Genomic DNA, 21907 nt, shown 5'->3' on the forward strand with positions numbered 1-21907 from the left:
AAATCCTAAAAGTTATTAAGTTATTTAAGTCATAACAGAAATTGCCTAACTGCAATATTAGGCACATTATTTAGTATAATATTATAAGTGTATTTTATAAAAATAAATAAATAGATACATAGATAGTATTTTATCAATTCCAAATAGTCCTTTAAATTAGAAAATCACCTTGTATATAATAATTTTGTAAGTAAGCATACGTATTGACTGCGTTTTGCAGTTTAAAAATGTCACTTATCACATGAGCTTTTTTATTTTTTTTTCCATAAACCATGTGTTTTGTAAAACTATACAGGTAAGAATTCTGAAGCTCTCCAAAGTCACATAGTTGAGTGATTTTCTAGACAAACAACAATAATTTGTATCCTGGTTCCCAGTAGTTACATTTTTATTTCTGTGCAGCTGTAATATTTCACATAATATACAAATAATTTTAATGGTTTGTTATAAGTTTTGTTGGCATCCTTTTTAGAAACTTTCTTTTTGTAATTTTAAGAGTGTAGCTTTCCATTTAGAGTGTTTTAAGAGAACAGAAATCAATGCTGAATTATATAGTATGTATTTTAAGTGTAACAGATTACCATAAGCATTTATTGCTGACATATTAACCTAATAAAATAATAAGCTCTATAATTGTAAAACATCCTGAAATTCCTGACATGACTCTTACCTTGCTATATATCCTGTAAAATCTTAGAATAAATTACTTGATTTTATTTTTTTTTTTTTGCCTTTTTCTTCCTAGATCTTTTCTTAGAATGTTGAAGAGAAGAAAATCACCTAATATCAGGGCTTATTTATTCAAATATTACTCATTTAAAAATGTTTTTTTTTGGTTTGTTTGTTTGCTTTGAGTGCCTACCAATTACCAGACACTGTGCTCTATGCTGGGAATAAAACACCTCCAGGAGGCGGGGCAGGGAGGGAAGAAAGAAACAAGTCTTACTTGCAATTTAGTGTAGGAGAAAGACATTAAACAATTAATTGTCTAAATGGATCATTTCAACTTTGACAAATGCTACAGGGTGCATGCTAACATGAATACTTACAATGTGGAATGTGATCAAGTTTAGAGGTTTGAAAACAATTTTCTCAAGAAGTGACAACCTGGCTGGTTTCTGAAGGATAAGTAGTAATTTGAAAAGAGATGAGGCATGAGAAAGAAGGGAAGGAGTTATCACTTCGATACAGCACATATGAAGTTCAAAGGAACCATGGCATATTTAAGCTTCTTCAAAAAACATAAGCTAGGAATGGAAAGGATGTATTTTGGAAAGCAGTTTTCCTTATTGTATACTCAATCCATTAAAACTGTTTATTTCTTACTGATATTCCCATTTATAGACAAGTTGACTAGGGTCCTAAAGTATTCATGTAAATTCACCAACGCAGGAGGGGCAGGGTGGAAATAGTAATATACAGAAAGAAAAGGCCTTGAAACTCCATTATATTGGAGTTTGTTTATATCGTAGTTTATTTATATTGGAGTTTATGTTGTATAAACTCTAGTTTCTCTTCTTTCCAATACTATACCCAGCATCTCATATGAAAAAGACAAAGACTCTATAGACAGGAAATTGAGGTAGAATTAAGTCAATTTCTTAACTATGAGAAGATCTACGACTTTGACAGGCAGGATCAGAAAGAGTGCCTAGCTGAGACAAAAAAAAATATATATATATATATATATATATATATATATATATATATATACTGATCCTGCTTTTATGTATAATTTGGTATTTTGTTCACTGTGGATGTTTTATGCTAAATTTTAGGTTTAAAATATTCCATTAACACACTATTTATTGTGATTATGAGTTTTTTGGTGTATCTTTACATTTGTGTCCCAGGCAAATGCCATAAAATCCTCCTCTTGTCCCATGGGAGAGGAAAGAGGACAGGGATTTGAGGGTATATGTAAAAGGATGATAAGAGGATCAACTATGTAATCAAAGCTGGTTAAGAAGGGAAATAAGCACATAAAAGGAATGACAGTCAAAACTGGGATCCTGGTGAGGTGAAATACACATTTGGAGAGGAGGCGTGAAGAGATTACTGGAAGATGGAGAAGTGTTGACTAGAGTTTGGGTGCCTTGAAGTCAAGTTTTGGGAGGAGGGGAAGTTGGTATTGGCAATGATGAATTTACTTAAAAAGCCTTCATAATGCCAATTAAAATAGAAAATCTCATTTAAAAACATCACTACCAATTGTATGTGCAATTAATTAGCTGCCCCATTAAATTTTATTGATGCTTATTTAAGCAAAAAAATATTTACTTGTATAATATAAAAATATTTTGAGTGAGTTTAAGTACTATATAATGTAGGATTGCATTGTTAATTAACTGGTTAAAATATTTTCGACGGATTTGATGCCAAATTTAATAAAATGTAAGGAATAAGAACCAGGAAATAAAACCCACACTCAGGTTCCATATTTATTATGAACAGGAACTCATCTTCACATAATGAATTTCTATAAATGATGTTTTTTCAAACCTTAAAATATAATTACAAGTGATAATTTATAATTATTGTGCCTGGCTTTTCCCGGAGTCTCTAACTGCTTCCATGATAAATTGTTGTTATCTGCAATATGGCATGTTAACAACAGAGTTAGAACATCCTGACCATATGTCTATCACTGCAGGCAAAGTCCAGGAGGATGGTAAGAAGATAAAAATACAAGATAACTTCTCCTCATAATTACATGGAAGTAGAAACTGATGGTTGACAGATAATAAATGAGATGTAAAATTATTGCTTCATATGTTTGGAGATTAATAAATGGGGACATTTATGAAAATATATGCAATGCCCAGGAGTTAAGGCAAAGAGTTTCCACTTGGAGAACTATATGTACTTAACCAAAATTCTTCTTAATGAGATCAGATGTAAAATTCATTAATTCAAACACAAGAGCTTCAAACCATAAATCTGGGTGAGGTTACACCTTTTTAAAGCTGCAAATTGAAGTTAACGGATCAAAATCAATTAGGTCTGCTAATCTGTTCACAAAGGTGTAAATTCTTAATCAGAATTTATTACAAGGCTGACAATGTAATTTAACAGCAGTACTTAAATCTTGATCAGACAATTCAACTTTCCAACGCAGGGCCATTTTTTTTTTTCCATGAAAGAAACAAAAAGACTCTAATGTTAGCATCATAAGGTAATTGTGATATTAAGTCTATATAATATATATAAGATGTTATACATGAATATAAGAAAAAATTTTTGTGTTAGTAATTATATTACTTAGTGCCAATTAGGATTTTGGGCATATTTTATGAGTTGGCATTCAACATTTGTATTATTGGCACGTTCTTTTATCTTGGAATGAATCAGGTGGTAATTTCCCTTAAAATTCTATTTTTGAAACCATTTCAAGGATGTTCTCGATTTTCTATAGTAAGGACTACTTCAAAGCAGTGTAGTACCTTTTGAAATGAAGTCAGCTGTACTCTCATACTGCTACCGTTGACAAGAGATGACATTAGCTTCAAATTGTTCAGTGGAATTAGTCCCTTTATATGTTTTCCAAAGTAGGCAATGCCTAGTGCCTTCAGAAAATGACATATAGAAGATCTGTGGTAGTTGACTTTGGAGATTCACATTTTATTTTTTGCTTTAAAGCAATGGATTTTTATCGGGAGTCTATTATAAGTAAAAACACATTATTTGGAGTGGATATTGATGAATACTGTAGATATTTCAAGTTCACATTTCGTTTTATCAACTAGGTTTCTCTTGGCTTATATATGAGGATGTATTCCACATCCTGAGAATAAGTTCATGGAAAGTTAATTGTATTAAATTTCTAAAATTTTAGGGGTGCCCAGTTGGCTCAGTGGGCTGTGTCCAACTCTTGATTTCAGCTCAGGATGGTGAGACTGAGCCCTGCATTGGGCTCTGCTTTCAGCAGAAAGTCTGTTTGAGATTCTTTCTCTCCCTCTTCCTCTGCCCCTTTTTCCCACACTCTGTCTAAAAATGAATAAATAAATCTTAAAAAAATAAAATAAATAAATACATTTCAAGAATTTAATTTTTAAAAGTATTTTACACTAGAATTTGGTTGCATATGTTTTGTGTACTATTTGAAATATAGTTCTGTGTCTCCTGATGTTGAAAAATTCTATTCAAAACTACATCAAACTAATACAAGAAAATTATGTATTATTATAACCATTAATATATTATTTGTTCATTAGTATTCATTAGAAATCTACTTGTGGTGAATCATTTCTAGGTATTGGTTTATATAGGCATGGAAGAGACAAACACAAGACCTGGTATAGAAAAGTTCCATCTCGTTGGTTGTACAGATAGTCACATATATCAGAAATATATTTTACAGTGTTTTAGAGGTAGCACAATCTAAATAACTGATTATTTGATGAACAAAGTGTACTCCAGAGAGACTGAATAGCTTTTCAAAGTGAATAAGTTAATTACTATCAAAATGACCTAAGACTCCAGTCTTTTAATTGAATGTGCCATCACTTTAAGTATATTTTAAATTTCTGATATTGATTAACTTTTCCTGCAATTGCTGAGGATAAGAACTGACATAAAATTTTTTCTTTGAGTTTTTTTGTTTTTGTTTTTGTTTTTCTGTTTTTTTGGTCTAAGAATAATATATATAGATATAGATACGAGAAGGTTACACACATACCACACGCGCGCACACACACACACACACACACACACGCTCTGGCCTAAAAAATTTGGAGTAGTAATTTCTAAAGAAAAAGACATACTCATGTTAAACTAATGCTAAATGGAAATGAGACTTTTTAGGAAAAATAAAAGACCTCAGGAAAAAAATCTGTCTTTACATATTCATTTTTAGTACTCATTTTGTAGAGTTGGGAAGGAGGTTCACAATGTCAAAGAAGCATTATAGGGACATCAGTCTTGTAATAGATGTCTGAGTAGAAAATGTTTTAGTTAATCTGATTGATTCTCAAGCTATTTTGAAATCATCAGTGGGCCTGAGAAAGCCTTCTAAAGAGGATTTATTTTCAACAACCCCTCAGGTTAAAATGGTTAACAGCTAGATTAAGTGCTGTACCTTCAGTGACCTGAAAGGGGAAGGGAAATAGCACAAATGAATAATTTGTAGAAGTGTTATACTGTATTCCCATTAAACACAGACAGAAAAAAAACCAAAAAACTGGTTACTGAACAGGAGAATTTTAGAACTGGAAATGATCTTAGATCAAATTGGGATACTTTCTATTTGTCAAGCACTTTGCTACTTCACATTCATTATTTAGCTGTAATTCTTACAATGCATGATGAATAGTAATATCTTCATTTGACTGATGTAGAAATGCGTATCCTCATCTCACTTTCTTTTTCAAATAATGCAGCTGAAATTCAAAAAGAATTTGAGTTCCTCACTGTAGTTAAGCAGTTCAGTGCATGAGAATTCCTGATCTCTCATTCCTAGTTCAGCGTTAAATATTAGATGTGCGTGTGTGCATATAGATGACAGATGGTACATAGATTGATATAAATAGATGATAGATAAAATAGATTAGTTATGAAAATATGTATTTGGAAAATACAAGTGGGAAATCTGTAGGATCTTAATAATAAAGCTAAGCATAATATATAAACATACCTTAAAGATATTCTGCAATAAAAATGTTGCCATTTTTTCATTTTGATGAAATCAAAATTTCACTTAAAAAACAAAAGCTCATGTATCTTCTTATTCCTTTTTTTAAGTTTAAATATAGCCATATCCCATGACATAATAAAATTTAAAATTTAAAAAGATTTAATGACCCTGTCAGACTTAATATTTTTCCATACACATTTGAATTTTAGTGACATAGTATAAAAAATGAATATTGGTTTAAAAAAACAGAAAAGTGTCTTTTTAAATGTTATTCTCTATAATGAAGGAATTTTTGCAAGTGCAGAAGAAAAAATATTTTGAATAATATTTATATCTATTTGTAAATTTGGCCTTAAATTCTTGTCTCATAAAGATGAAAACAAGGAAAGATAATGTAACTTCTAACTTCTGGCCATAGTAACTTATGTCCAGGGTGAAAAAAAAAAAAAAAAGTAAAAATACATGTGTGTGTGTATGTATATATACGAAAGACAAAGATAATCTATACTTTATTAATAATTTCTGACATTTTTACTTTGTTGATAATGGTATACATGATTACATGCATATGTGTGTATATGAGTGTGTGTATGTGTACATATATGGTGTATTTACATCTAGGGTACCAGTTTCATGTATCAATATGAGATAAAAATCTTCTGTGTGAATACTTTTTGTATAAAAGATGTAATAAATAATGACTTCATTTTATGTAACAAAAATTCAACTGGGCTTAGCTCAGGCAGAAAAGTATCATTTATTGGTATCATTTTTTTAAATTGTTTTTTATTGGTATCATTCTAAGAATAAAAGGACAAATGAAGAATATTAATACTTGCCATTATCTGTTTATTTATTTATTTATTTATTTATTTTTTATTTTTTTAAGAGAGGGAGAGAAAGAAGTGGGGAAGGGGCGTCGGGAGAGGAAGACAGAATCCTAAGAAGACTCCCCACTGAGGGGAGAGCCTTATGTGGGGCTCAATCTCACAATCCTGAGATCACGAACTGAGCCAAAATCAAGAGTCAGATACTTAACCACCTGAACTAGCCAGAAACCCCTGTTTCTATTATTTTATGTAACAAAATATTTTCCTGGTTTCTTTTGTTTCTTTTGTGATATGGAAAATCAGCAGATCATAATATTGAATATACAGTATCAGCATAAAAGATGAAATATGAAATATGTCTGGGAAAATGTATCATTTTTATTTCTTGCCCACAACTAGACTTATGAAGAGACAAGTCAGAATTCTACCCAGTCTTTGAGGGAGCAGAGACTGATACCTTGATTTTGGACTTCTAACCTCCAAAACTATGAGAGAAAGAATTTCTGTTGTTTTAAATTTCTATAGTGTTTCATAACCAGAGCCACAGGAAACATTCATATTCACAAATTTGTGGCATTAAGATACAGACGTCTTTGGAGAGCCATCAGCCTACTTACCACAGGTAGAAAGTGATTGTATAGTTAATTTAAATGTGGTAGCATTCTGAATAATATTTTAAGCAAAATATATTGCCCTCAGGCCATCTCTGTTGGATACCCAAAGGAACAGTATCTGGTTTTCAAGAGATAATCTTAAATATCTCCAAATCAAACAGGAATTGTCTTGATTAAGCTGTTAACATCTTACCTAAAAATGCTGACCACAACCTTGATTCATACAAGATTAATAATTACAGCCAATGATTTAAGAAATATAAATCTCTGGAATATTGGTGATTCTCTCCACTTTTGATTATTCTTTCCATGAGAAGGGATCTCTCATGGCACAACTTCCCCCCACTCCGTTCTGTCCCTTCATTATGTGTCAGAAAGTTGAAGTCGGGAGAGGGAATTTCTGTAGGTGTTTATGAGTTAGCTTAACAGTGAAGTCACCACACAGGGTATGCATGCCGCATTATTGCCAGGGACTACGTTTTGGGCTGAATGTTTGTGGCTCCCTAAAATTTACATGTTGAAGCTTTAGCCAGAGTGTAATGGTATTAGAATAGGAAGCTTTGGGAGGCAATTAAGTTTAGATTAGGTAATGAGGGTGGGACCCTCATGATGGAATTAGCACTCTTGTAAGAAAGAGTTCTCTCTCTCTTTCCCTTCTCTTTCCTCAACTCTGTTGTTTAAAAAAGAGAAAAGGAGTCACTTTTTATAAGACCGATGCAGGTGTTTGTAGACACGACTGAGTAATATTGCTCATATTCTTTGATTTCTCTATTTTCTTTTGTTTGTCTTGGCCTTAGATACATTTGTTCTGCACTGAAAAGAGATGTACTTAACTGTCACTCATCCAGAACACACAGATCTTTGTCTCTTATTGGTGGAGTTTTTCCAGAAAAATCACAATAGTGGAGCAATCTTCCAATGCTCAGTCTTTGTTTCTATTTCTTGACCATGCAGTATTGCTGGCAAAAACAAACAAACAAACAAACAAACAAAAAAACAAAAAAACCCTGACTTCATTACACATTGCCATATTTCTTTCTTCCTTTTATTTTTTTTAAGATTTTATTTATTTATTTGACAGACAGATCACAAGCAGGCAGAGAAGCAGGCGGGGGGCAGGGGGGAAGCAGGCTCCCTGCTGAGCAGAGAGCCTGATGTGGGGCTCAATCCCAGGAGCCTGGGATCATGACCTGAGCTGAAGACAGAGGCTTTAACCCGCTGAGCCACCCAGGCACCCCCAGACTGCCATATTTCAAAAAAAATTCTCTCAAACATTTATGAGCCTAAGGCTATTTAACATCATTTTTTATTTCTCCTTAAACATCCTTGTTTCATATTTCATCAAGTAATGATAGAAAAATTCTACTAGCTTCTCAAATTCTGATCTTCATCACTCAAAGCAAAATGCTTAATCTGATAATCAAAGTGATTAGGCACCCACTTCCCCCTTCCAACCCTATCCCACACCCACAAATTTAACTAAAAACTTAGTTATGCCATTTTTGTTCAGTCTCAGAGCATGAATCATCCATCTTCTGTTTCTTATTTAACCTGTATTGTATTTTTTAAACTTTTTTTTTTATTTTTTAAACATTCAATTAATTAACATAAATCTGTTATTTGTCTCGGGCTTACAGGTCTGTTATTCATCAGTCTTATACAATACCCACTGCTCATTACAACACATACCCTCCCCAATGCCCATCACCTAGTTACCCCATCCCTCCCCTCCCCTCCCCTCCAGCAACCTTCAGTTTGTTTCCTATGATTAAGAATCTCTTATGGTTTGTCTCCCTCTCTGGTTTCATCTTGTTTCATTTTTTTCCTTTCTTCCCCTATGATCTTCTGCCTTGTTTCCTAAATTTTACATTATCAGTGAGATCCTATAATTGTCTTTCTCTGATTGACCTATTTCATCTACATATTCCATTTTATTTTTTAAAGACTTTTTTAAAATTTAATTTTACTTTTTCAGGGTTCCAAGATTGATTGTTTATGCACCACACCCAGTGCTCCATGCAATACATGCCCTCCTTAATACCCACCACCAGGCTCACCCATTTCCCCCAACCCCCTCCCTTCCAAAACCCTCAGTTTGTTTCTCAGAGTCCACAGTCTCTCATGTTTCAGCTCCCCCTCCAATTTCCCCCAATTCACTTTTCCTTTCCTTATCCTACTGTCCTCCATGTTATTCCTTATGCTCCACAAGTAAGTGAAACCATATGATAACTGACTTTCTCTTCTTGTCTTCTTTCACTCAGCATAATCTCCTCCAGTCCTGTCCATGTTGATAAAAAAGCTGGGTATTCATCCTTTCTGATGGAAGCATAATATTCCATTGTATACATGAACCATATCCTCTTTATCCATTCATCTGTTGAAGGACGTCTTAGCTCTTTCCACAGTCTGGCAATTGTGGCCATTGCTGCTGTGAACATTGGGGTACATATGGCCCTTCTTTTCACTGCATTTATATCTTTGGGGTAAATACCCAGTAGTGCAATTGAAGGATCATATGGTAGCTCTATTTTTAATTTTTTGAGGAATCTCCACACTGTTTTCCAAAGTGCCTGCACCAACTTGCATTCCCACCAACAGTGTAAGAGGGTCCCCCTCTCTTCACAACCTCTCCAACACTTCTTGTTTCTTGTCTTATTAATTTTGGCCATTCTAACCAGTGTAAGGTGGTATCTCAATGTGGTGCTGGGAAAATTGCACAGCTATGTGTAGGAGAATGACACTTGACCATTCTCTTACACCATACACAAAGATAAACTCAAAATGGGCAAAATACCTCAACATGAGGCATGAATCTATCAAAATCCTAGAGGAAAACATAGACAGTGACCTCTTCAACATTGTCCACAGCAACTTCTTTCAAGACATGTCTCCAAAGACAAAGGAAACAATAGCAAAAATGAACTTTTGGGACTTCATCAAGATAAAATGCTTCTGCACAGCAAAGTAAACAGCCAACAAAACAAAGAGGCAACCCACGGAATGGGACACGCTATTCACAAATGACACTACAGACAAAGGGCTGATATCCAAGATCTATAAAGAACTTCTCAAACTCAACACCCCCAAAACAGATAATCACATCAAAAAAATGGGCAGAAGACATGAACAGACACTTCTCCAAAGAAGACATACAAATTGCTAACAGACACATGAAAAAAGTGTTCATCATTAGCCATCAGGGAGATTCAAATCAAAACCACATTGAGATACTACATATTCCTTTTTAAATTAACTTCTCTAGCTCCATTCTTTTGGCATGCAGTCATATACATTTTTCTAATGTTAGCCTATAAAGATGCTTATGTTCCTCCTCTATTGGCCCCAGTAAACAAACAATATAGAATTTTTAAATGCCTCTTTACTCTTACATTAGTGATGATTATGTTTGATGCTAATCATTGAAATATCAACTTCCAGTAGCTTAAGTGCAGAAAAGTAGAATATCTCACATAATCATGAGGCTGAAGGTAGTCATTCCAAGATTGGGGATATGTTTTAGTAATTTATCATGATATTTTAAAAGTGTCACCATCCTTATTATGTTGGATTTTGCCATTACGTTTATTGCCTCATGGTCATAACATTGGTTCCCATACAACCCATCTCTACCTTTATGTGCCAATGATGAAAAGGTAGGAGGAAAGTGATGAAGGCTATGTGAATGAAGCAAAAACTTTTCAAGACCTTTGAGAAAGACATCTACTTACATATCAAAAATGATCAGAAACGTCATTTCCCATGATGACTTCTAAATAAAAGATTCTGGGAAGGATAGAAATTTTAGCTGGCAACATTACTAATATACTAGTTTTTTTTTTAATATACTGAATAATAGATTAGCATAAATTTAATAGCTTAAAACAATATTCATTTATTTCCTCATAACTCCATAGGTCAGAATTCTGGGTTTTCTGCTTAGGAGGTCACAAGGCCACCCTAGTGTATTGGGCCAGGCTGGGCTTGTATCTGGAGGGTCTGTGGAAGATTCTCTTCCTAGCTCATTCAGATTGTCAGCAAAATCCAGGTCCTTCCAACTGTAATTCTGGGTCCTCATTTCTTTTCTGGCTATCCACTGGTAATGCCATTCACTTCCAGAAGGTAACCCACATTCCTACTCACAAGGCTCCTTTCATCTTAGAAACAGCAATGGACCATCAAGTCCTTCTCACACTTGGAAGCTCTTTTACTTTACTGCTACCAGCTGGAGATTATTCTCTGCTATTATAGGTCTCATATGATTAGTTTAGGTCCATCTGGATAATCTCTTTTTGAAGGCTGACTTCTCCACATAACATAATTACTATCTCACCATATTCACAGGTTCCATCCACATTGAAAGGAAAGGAAATTATACAATTTGAGGGTATGAGGTTGTTCTTACAATTTTGTGTACTACTGTTGTCTTGAACAAAATCAGGGCTTTGTTACAAAAAAGAAGGTGAGAATGGATACTAGATAAGACACATACAATATTTGCCATAATCTTCAGCTCTATGCTTAAATCATTCATTCTTATTCAAACTCTTGAGAACACCATCAAAACTTACTTACTTGATAGCCTCAGTGATCCTAACAATTATCTTCTTGACCCACCCCAATCCAACTTCTCTCATCACACCAATTAATATAATGTGGAAGTAGTTATTATTATATCTCCCAATTGAAATACAGAGAGTGGTTTCTGGATTTTATTTTTTGATGATTTCTCCAGAATGTTGACAGTAGTAACCCTTCTTCCTTTATGAAATTCTAATCCCTTAAATTGTCTTTGACTTCCAGTTTTATTCCTACTTTCAGCCATTTCTATGTTTCTGGGCCTGCTATATAGTATATAATCACATGATAACTTGAGAATTATTATAGTGGGAGAAGGTTAGAGTAGTTAACTTATGCATACACTTCCTCATACTCCTGGAAAAAGGCAGCAGGAATGGGATGGAATGGGAGGTAGCTTCCCACTGGGACAGAAGATATGGAACCTTGAGTTAGAGGGCCAAAACTGGTTGGGCTGCTGGCAATGCATATGTACAGACTGAAGTATTCCACTCAGTTATATGCCATGACTCTCCCCCATTTACACAGCAAGCAGCTGGCAGTTTCATGCATCCAACACAACCTCAGACTAGCTGTGCAGTTCCAATAGGAAAACTGACCAGGGAAACCCAATTACATAATACACATAAAACCAAGAATTACCAGATATTGGAAGAAAGCCAGCATCATAGTAGAGTAAAAAATAGAAAAGTTTTAGGAAATAGATGTAATAGATAAGCTGAACAGCAAGTATAACTAATATCAACAGAGTGATTCAAAAGTATACTGCCTACATTAAAATACCATGAAAGTACAAAATGATAATGAGGAAATAACTCATTAGATAGATAGATAGATAGGAAGGACACAGTTAAGGAGCGCATTGTGAGCTTGAAGAGAAAGCTGAAGAATATTCTGAGAGTGTATCACAAAATCATATGGAGATGGAATTTATGAAAAACAAGTTATAAATTAGAAGATAACTCCCAGGGGATGAAACATTTGACTAATAGAAAAATATACAACAGAGAGGGTAGGGTGTGAAATCAATACTCAAGACATCTGAGATGACACTGGTTCAAAAGACAAGGAAATAACTAGACTCCTAAATATTTTACTGATCATATTTAAAATTTAGAAAAAGAGGAAATCTTATTTCTTCACAGGGGAGGGATTACACTTTTCTATGGAGAGACAATGACAAAAGTGATACACCTATGTTAATATCTATATATCTATCTATATTATCTATATTATTACAACACTGGATGAAGTTTTAGAAGAGAGTGCAACAATAATTATGAGGAAACTAATTTAAACTATACATTCCAGGGGCGCCTGGGTGGCTCAGTGGGCTAAGCATGTCTTCAGCTCAGGTCATGATCTCAGGGTCCCGGGATTGAGCCCCGTATCAGGCTCTCCACTCAGCAGGGATCCTGCTTTCTCCTCTCTCTTTTCCTGCCTCTCTCCCTATTTGTGATCTCCCTTTCTGTCAAATAAATAAATAAAGTCCTAAAAAGAATCTTAAAAAATAAAACATACATTCCAATAGACAGCCAACATATAATTTTTGTGTAAAAACTAAAAATTTGTTCATATATATAAGAATGTTGTTTGAAATAATTTTTCAAAATTTACTCTAGACAGTAAAGTTGTCTTGAAGAATTAATTTTTTTCTCTGAATTTATTATTATTTTTTTAAGTCAAAGACAAAAATGATATTCCTTTGTTGAACAGAAACAACAATAGTAAAACATTTTTATTTACCTTCTTACACAACCCTTTGAATAATGCAGACATTTCCGATCATTTTTCCATTTGAGTATATATAATCAAATAGAATGTATAATATGGGTAAACAATGTTAAACATATGAACAAACCAACCAGGAAAAGAGAAACAGAATCGTAAATACAGAGAACAAACTGGTAGTTACCAGAGGAGTTGGGAATGGGTGAAATACGTGAAGGGGATTCATTATGAAGTGCAAACTTCCAGTTATAAAATAAATAAATCATGGAGACGAAAAGTATAGATAGCATAGGGAATATAGTCGATAATGTCATAATAATGTTATATGGTGAAAAATGGTAACTATGCTCATGTGGTAAACACTGTGTAATATATAAAATTCTCTATTAACTAGGCTGTACACCTGAGACTAATATAATGAATATGACTAGAATGTCAACTCTACTTCAATTTAAAAATATGAATGTTAATATGTTCAGAATTCTCAATATCTTACAACTTTTACAACACATTTTATTAAATAAATTGTTGTTCCCAACCAATTTTCAGTGTTAATTACCACTTAGTTCTAGGCATAAAGTAATATATTTTTTGGTGGTAATTTTAAAGGGAATATAATTTCATCATAAAATTAAAGACATGTAGGACTTTAAGATCCTCCAAAGAAAATGCAAAATGTATGGCTATCATATTTGCTGAACAGGCCCTATGAGCTTTGAAAACAGAAATTAATCAAAGTAAAATCAATACTCAATTATCTGTGTGTGATTTTGTATGATTACCAGGATCCATCACTATCTCCTCTGTGCACAACTAGATTCTATGTCATATATATATATGTTTATATATATATATATAGTGTGTGTGTGTGTGTGTGTGTATGTGTATAATATCTCTTTCTTGTTTTCTCTCTGTTGCCCCTAGTGTATCATCAAATAATAAAGAATTAATTTTGTGGATTTTTTCAAGTTCAAGTAACCCAACCAAATCAAAAAAGGAGCATATTGGCTTAGCAATGGAGAATACCAAAAGAAGAGATTTTAGGCTCATCTCGTGAAACATTACTAAGAAGCTCTCAATATGATTTTCTTTTAACTGATGCGTAACACTTACATACCGTGATTAACATTCCTAGTAGTAGAATGAATCTTTCTCCCATTAATATTGATAGAAATCTTGATATGAACCTCATCTTTAGTGTGGGTCAAATGCCCAGCCTCAGCCATATCACTCTCATCAAAGCAACAGAGTGGGCAAACTTAAGCCCTGTGATTATTTAAGTAAGGATCATATAAAACATATGAGCTGAGAAGCAAATAAAACAAGAAACATATGCCTACAAAAAAATAGCCATAATTTCTGCCTCTTTGTGACTTCCCTTTAAAGATGAACATATGGAACAAAATTAATGCATACCAATTATCCAGAATATAGAATTAAACTCTCTAAGGAAATCTTTTTTTTTATCTTTTTTAAAAATTTCATTTTTTCAGTGTTTCAAGAGTCATTGCTTATGCACCACACTCAGTGCTCCATGCAATACGTGCCCTCCTTAATACCCACCACCAGGCCTTGCCAACCCCCCACCCCCTCCCCTCCAAAAACCTCAGTTTTTTTCTCAGACTCCACAGTCTCTCATGGTTCATCTTCCTTTCTGATTTTCCCCAACTCACTTCTCTCCAACTCTTAATGTCTTCTGTGTTATTCCTTATGCTCCACGAGTAAGTGAAACCATATGATAATTGCCTCTTTCTGCAAGGAAATCTCAATGCATTGTCAATAAGAGAGACAAATGGAGGGACATACTTGTCTCTGTATTTCAAGAGAAGGTTTATCAAAAGGTAAGATATTGTTTATGAACTACCCTAAAAGTGATATATTAAATCCAAAGCATTTTAATAATCTTTCATTTACATAAAATTTTTCCATAAGTATACTACAAAAACAAAAAAAAATGAAATACTTTAGTTAATATTAGATCTTTGATGCTATTTGGCTTTGCTTTGAACAAGTGACATTTATTCTGGGACTTAATTAACCACATCTAGTTTTCTCAGATGTTTTGTCCATAAGAGATATACCTTGGTTTCAGTGGACTTATTTGTTTTATATTTCATGACTCAAATTCTGTCCCTTCAAAATATATTAGTTTTCCTATCATTAGCAGTAGTTTCCTAACTCAAAATAGTTCTTCCCTACCTGCATTATGTTTACTTTTAGGCATATTTTGAAAGACTTGTTCTATCTGGTTATTTTCTATCCCAAATGCCAAAGTTTATCAGATGTGTGAGAGGGCATAGATAACTGAACAAATCATAATCTCAAAATCTAGTAGGCAGGCATTATCACATATGTCTTATCCAAACTAGCTTAAGATGATTTTATATTTCCCTAAATACAGCCACTGCCATATATCCTAATTTTGTGTTTGTCTTGAGCATATGCCAAGAGATAAGAATGAATAATAATCAATGCAAAATTGGCAAAAATCACCAGTAGTCACTTCAAGCCACTCCAAGTTTCTTGACAATCGCTAATTTGTTTTCACTATATTTTGCTATGTCTGAGTACCCTAGGCCACTGAGTTTGTCTTGTATCTCAGGCCCCTGTGTACTCCTGGCTTTGATCAATTGATTTTTTCCTCTTTAATCTATAGTGGTAACACTCAGTGTTCTCTGGAGATAGTGCAAGGATTCTATCATTTGGCTTTCACTTGGCTGATATGAGTAAATATCTCAACTAAATGATGGGTGCAGTAGCCCCTCTCACGGTGTTGGCAACCTGCTTATTAGCTTCAACCAGGCCTCGGTAGCCAGTCTGATAGATGTCACAGTACTTGACAGTATATTAGTGAACAACTAGGTTTAAATTTGGCTATTTAAAAATGTGTTAAGAGGTTACAATCATCCTCTGTATAATTAAGGATTGGTTGAATTTTAACCAAATGCCTGAAAAAACAAACTTCAAAAGAAAGACCTGAGAGCACAATTTCACAATATTATAATTCACCATTTTTGTTAAAAGTCAAGCTCAAAAGCTTTATCATGTTGAGAAATATTTGTTTTAACATTTGCTCTAAATGAACATGTTCAGATAAACTGAATGAGATATATTGCAATCAGTAAACATTGAGGTGTTACTTTTATGATGTACTGATTTTAGCTTCAACTGGATACTGTGGTGTGTCATCCAGGGCCCCAGCCAATACAAACATTTTGTTCTCCTTGCTGCTGAGAGTGTCATCTGCTGATGGCTCACTGCTGAGTCTTTCTCCCAACCAATGTGCTTCACTGAAAAGAGCTAACTCTCCAAGTAGTAATCTCCCTCCTGAAAGCATCCCACATGTAGTGATTAGTCAAATTGGGAACCTAAAGACTTAGCTCAACTCGGGGTTACCTTAAATTGTGATCTGTGGCACAGTCACGCACACACACACATAGGAATACTGTACAGCTATAATAAAGATGATATCATGATGTTTAAAACAATATGGATGGACTTGGAAGGTATTAGGCTAAGTGAAATATGTCATGAGAAAGACAAATGCCATATGATTTCACTCATAAGAGGAATCTAAAAAAAGTGAATAAACAAATAAAAAAAGAGAATCAGACCTTTAAATGCATAGAATAAACTAAGTGGAGGGGAAGGGAATGGGGATTTGGGAAAAATAGGTAAAGGGTAATGGGTGATATAGGCTTCTGATTACGGAATGAATAACTCAGGGAATAAAAGGCATAGCATAGGAAATGTAATCAATGATATTATAATTGTGTTGTGTGGGGACAGATGGTAGCTACACTTGCAAATATAACATAATGTTTAAACTTGTTGAATGACTATGTTATGTACCTGAAACTAATGTAACTCTGTATGTCAACTATACCCAAATTTAAAATAAAGAAAAGAAAGCACAGAATAAAGGATTAAAGTAGGTAACTATTTGTGAATTCCCAATAGGCAAAAAGTGTTTCTTCCCAAGAGAAGCAAAAAATGCTCAATGCAAGCACAAATAAAAGTATTTTTAGGTGACCTAAGTTGAAACTGATATTGCTGTTATATTTTTATTATGAATACCTTATCTTAAAATTTCTTCTTTTTTGCCTACTCCACAAAAAAGATGGAAGAAATAAGCTATGCTACTCTGCTCTTCCTCTCTTTCTCTTAACAGTATACTATCTTCTCATCCAGTGGCCTTGCCCATGTCTTGTTCTTTCTTTCACTAATATTTTATATTATACCTTATCTCTTTCTAAATATTAGTGTTCCCAACATTCTAATACAGTTGTATCTCACATACTGCAATGTCCTCTTTCATATTTACTCTCTAGATACAGCTAAAATTTCTTCTTGAAGATTTTCCAGCAACCCTCGAGTAGAGGCAGCCACATATTCACTTATGTATGCTTCCATTCACGTGACAAATATTTGAGTACCAATTTTGGACCAGTCATTCAGTTAAATGGTAAAAATATAACACAGAGTCAGAGATAATATCCTCATGGAGTTTATATTCCAGTGGAAGAAACACACATTTAAGGAAAATTATAGATTTTAATAAGTTATATGCATGAAATAAAGATTTTGAAGTAATAGAAATAAATAAAACTGATAAATTTAGACAAGATGTTTATAGAAATTTTTATTTCCTTTTCCAGTATGCATTTTGACATTTTTGGTGTGTGCCTTTTCCACATTTCCCCTATTAGTTTAACAATCTCCTTCTAAAGTCCCTCCCCCTGGGGCGCCTGGGTGGCTCAGTGGGTTAAAACCTCTGCCTTCGGCTCAGGTAGTGATCCCGGGGTCCTGGGATGGAGCCCCGCATCAGGCTCTCAGCTCAGCAGGGAGCCTGCTTCCCCCTCTCTCTCTGCCTGCCTCTCTGTCTACTTGTGATCTCTCTTTCTTTGTGTCAAATAAATAAAAATAAAATCTTAAAACAAAAAGTCCCTCCCCCTTTGCCTCAGTGTAAGTGCCAAGAATCATTATAAATATACAGTGCAATTATATTAGTAACAGACGGCCTGTGAATAGATAAGGAAAACAATTTTTGATCAGTGCTGGATTTACTTATTTCAAATTAAGACTATTTCTATTTGAGATGCTTAGAGCTCAAGCATATGTTTACTGTCATATTCACAGATTTGTGGACTGTGAAAGTAATCCACAGCTACCATATGTTAAAAGGAATATTTTAGCTGATGTATGAAATCTACTAATATTTCTGATACTTCTGTCTTCTTTCTTAAACAATGCCATAATAAATTTTCACTGTTCAACAAGCTTTTTATTGATGTTTATCATCAAGAGACATTATTATAATTATTTTAAAAATATTTAAGTGTCTATTATGTCACTAGCTTCTGAAACACTTCAGATATGGAATGAACTGAAATGCTTAATAAAAGGAGTCATTCGTTTTTATCGTAAAATAACTCAAAGAAGCATTAAGAGATGGTTTAACATCTTTAATTTAAAATTTCTTCTAGATTAAAAATCCAGGTGTAAGATTAAAATCTTTGATCATAAACATAAAATTGATCAACTCTAGTGTCCTCTTATGATCAAACTCTGATGGCAAGAATAATATGTTATTTGTAGAAAACAAACACAGAAAAACAGAAACAGAAAAACAGAAAAAGCAGAATGGAAAGTTTGGTCATAAAACTCCTTCACTCAGAGATAAGCCTTTTTCATATTGTGACATATATACTTCCATGCCTTCTTAAAAGCTCTTCCACATGTCCATCCCTTAAACAAACTTAATTGTGATTTTCTGTTTTCTTCATAAAAGATACAAACTGATGTGCACGGAAAGATAAACTGTTATGAATAATAGACTATTTTTTTCTGTATCTAGCATTTTTCTACTGCCATTAATTGAACAGTAAGCATACCAAAATCAGTTTTTGTTTGTCTCAATTATTAGTGTTACCATATAAAATTTATTTTGTTGAAGTATTTTATAAAGCAATTAATATTAATGCAAACTATTGTGTGTTTCTTTTTACTTGGAAATAAAGTTAAAAGCTTTGGGATTATCAGCTAAAAATTGTTCACTTTGAAAACTGAGTCAAGTGTTCATGAGACATTGTGAAAGATTTTCAGTTTTGAAAAAAAAATCTGGAGTTTTTAATCCAATTTTTTCATAGGTTTCTAAGTTCTTCCACAAAAACAAACTAGACGGATCTCTAAAGTACATATAAATGATCATTATTTTAGTTTTTAATAGGGATGAATCTTGGATATTCAATATACACATCAAACTCTAAACCATTGCCCTGAGGTAAAGAATGGTGACAAAAATAGTGGAGTAGATTCATCGTTCAAAATTTCTCTTCTTAGAAACCTTCCATCCAGGGAAATGATAAAGTATTATTTGCTGAGACAAAGCCAGCAACATATAGTTCTTCAAAATAACAAGAATACTACAAATCTCAAAAATTTGAGACCGCAGAAATAGGGTACATGGGTTGAGGACAATGGTTTGCCTGGATATAGTTTGACACGAAAGGAAGCAGTAGATATAAAGTACATGAGAAATATATCAGTTAGAAAATTACGGGTACATTGTTGAAACAAATGGCCCTCAAATCTCATTAGATTTCAACAACAAAAACAAAAAGTATAATTTCAATTCCGTTCTCACTATACTATATATAGCCAACCCCCGGGCAGTAATCATTGTCAATTTCATAACAAAGAAAAAGTGAACATGGGCAGACTATATGCTGGCTATTAAAACTACTGCTTACAAATAAAATATCCCTTGGGGCACCTGGGTGGCTCAGTGGGTTAAAGCCTCTGCCTTCGGCTCAGGTCATGATCTCAAGGTCCTGAGATTGAGCCCCACATCGGGCTCTCCGCTCAGTGGGGAGCCTGCTTCCCCCTCTCTCTCTGCCTGCCTCTCTGCCTGCTTGTGATCTCTCTCTCTCTGTTGGGTGAATGGATAAAATCTTAAAAAAAAAAAAACAAAAAACAAATAAAATATCCCTTTCACTTGTATTCTATTTGCTAAAATGTTCAAGGATTATCCTAATGTCAGTGAGGAGGGGAAATGTAATCTTTCCACAGAAATGAACAGGAATTAGATTACAAGTAATAAAAATACAGTATAATCTCTTCTACTTACATATGACCTTTCACTACTTTTTTTTTTTTTTTTTCCTGTTTGGAATATGCTTAATTATACCTCTCAATGAGACAAACCAAAGGCCTGTCCAACCAAGACAATGTGCGCTAAGACTAGGATCTCATGGTCATTCCTATGTCAGGTTTAGAGATGTATCCTCCTTTTCTAGATGACTATGAATTAAGAAGATAGGAACTGCTCTTTTCTCTCCATGTGTTAGTGGAACTAGCATGACATAATGAAAATAAATACCCCGATGTGGGATGAGGAAGAATGGGAGTTCCACAACTGACACTAGTCTAAGAAAATTCTGATATCTTGCTAGAAAGACATTGAGAATGTTCTCTATCTTAGGGTGAGGAATTATCATCAAATCTCCCTGAGACTAACTTCCTGACTCATATTCTCCCATGGTCTTTTAGTTTGTTCTCATGGAGTGTTTCCTTTTCTAGTACTTTTTTTTTTTTTTTTATGGCATTTAAGGAGGTCATAGGAAAGCGAGAGATAGAGAGGACAGGATTGTGACACATGAGAAAAGTAACATGGACATAAACAAGAGATTAAGAGATCTAATGGTGGCTTGGAAGATAGGCAAAGGAAAGGCAACATATTCATTTTTGAAATTTCAATAAAGAAAATATATATTTCAAGCCCCAATTCTAAACTAAAAACTTTGGACTCTCCCTATTGAAATTTCATATCTTATGCTTTGAAATGTAAAAACAAAATGTGTAATATTAGATGTGTCCTAGTAAGTTTCCTTTATTTCAAAGAAACATGTTGAATTCACAGATCTGACTGGTGTAAATGCCACATAAAGAAAGATGGTAGCTGTTTCTTGTTCTGTTACCTCAGCTTGATCTTTTTGAATTTTCAGTTCTTTGAAATCTATTAAAACAACCTTCCATAGTGCAATTGATGGGTCATAAGGTACCTCTATTTTTAACTTTTTGAGGAACCTCCATACTGTTTTCCAAAGTGGCTGTACCAACTTGCATTCCCACCAACAGTGTTAAGAGGGTTCCCCTTTTTCCACATCCTTGCCAACATTTGTTTTTTCCTGTCTTTTTAATTTTTGCCATTCTAACTGGTGCAAGGTGGTATCTCAATGTGGTTTTAATATGAATTTCCCTGATGGCTAATGATGTTGACCATTTTTTCATATGTGTGTTAGCTATTCGTTTGTCTTCTTTGAAGAAGTGTCTGTTCATGTCTTCTGTTCATTTTTTGACTTATTTGTTTTTTTTGGGGGGGGTGTTGAGCTTGAGAAGTTATTTATAGATCTTGGATACCAGCCCTTTATCTGTAATGTTATTTGCAAATATCTTCTCCCATCCCGTGGATTGCCTCTTTGTTTTGCTGACTGATTACTTTGCTGTGCAGCTTTTTATCTTGA

This window comes from Martes martes (assembly GCF_963455335.1).
Source record: "Martes martes genome assembly, chromosome: 2".
Classification (NCBI taxonomy): Eukaryota; Metazoa; Chordata; class Mammalia; order Carnivora; family Mustelidae; genus Martes; species Martes martes.